The sequence below is a fragment of the Bison bison genome, unplaced genomic scaffold, assembly GCF_000754665.1.
Source record: "Bison bison bison isolate TAMUID 2011002044 unplaced genomic scaffold, Bison_UMD1.0 scf7180017862419, whole genome shotgun sequence".
In the NCBI taxonomy this organism is placed as follows: Eukaryota; Metazoa; Chordata; class Mammalia; order Artiodactyla; family Bovidae; genus Bison; species Bison bison.
The window spans coordinates 1-731 of record NW_011492991.1 but is presented as its reverse complement, the minus strand read 5'-3'; positions in this window follow the sequence as shown (position 1 = coordinate 731).

Genomic DNA, 731 nt, shown 5'->3' with positions numbered 1-731 from the left:
TGGTTTCCTCGGTGTGTATGCCCAGCAGTGGGATTGCTGGCTCATATGGCAGTACTATTTCCAGGTTTTTGTTTTTTTTTTTTTAAGGAATCTCCACAGTGTTCTCCATAGTGGCTGTACTAGTTTGCATTCCTACCAAGAGTGTAAGAGGGGTCCCTTTTCTCCACACCCTCTCCAGCATTTATTGCTTGTTGACTTTTGGAGCACAACTAATCTGATTGGCATGAAATGGTACCTCATTGTGGTTTTGATTTGCATTTCTCTGATAATGAGTGATGTTGAGCATCTTTTCATATGTTTCTTAGCCATCTGTCTCTTTGGAGAAATGTCTGTTTAGTCCTTTGGCCCATTTTTTTCATTGGGTCGTTTATTTTCCTGGAAGGGAGCTTCAGGAGTTGCTTATCTATTTTTGAGATTAATTCTATGTCAGTTGCTTCAGTTCAGTTCAATTCAGTTCAGTTCAGTTGCTCAGTCATGTCAACTCTTTGCAACCCCATAAATCACAGCAAGCCGGGCCTCCCTGTCCATCACCAACTCCTGCAGTCCACTCAAATTCACATCCATTGAGTCGGTGATGCCATCCAGCCATCTCATCCTCTCTCATCCCTTTCTCCTCCTGCCCCCAATTCCTCCCAGCATCAGAGCCTTTTCCAATGAGTCAAGTCTTCGCATGAGGTGGACAAAGTACTGGAGTTTCAGCTTTAGCATCATTCCTTCCAAAGAACACCCAG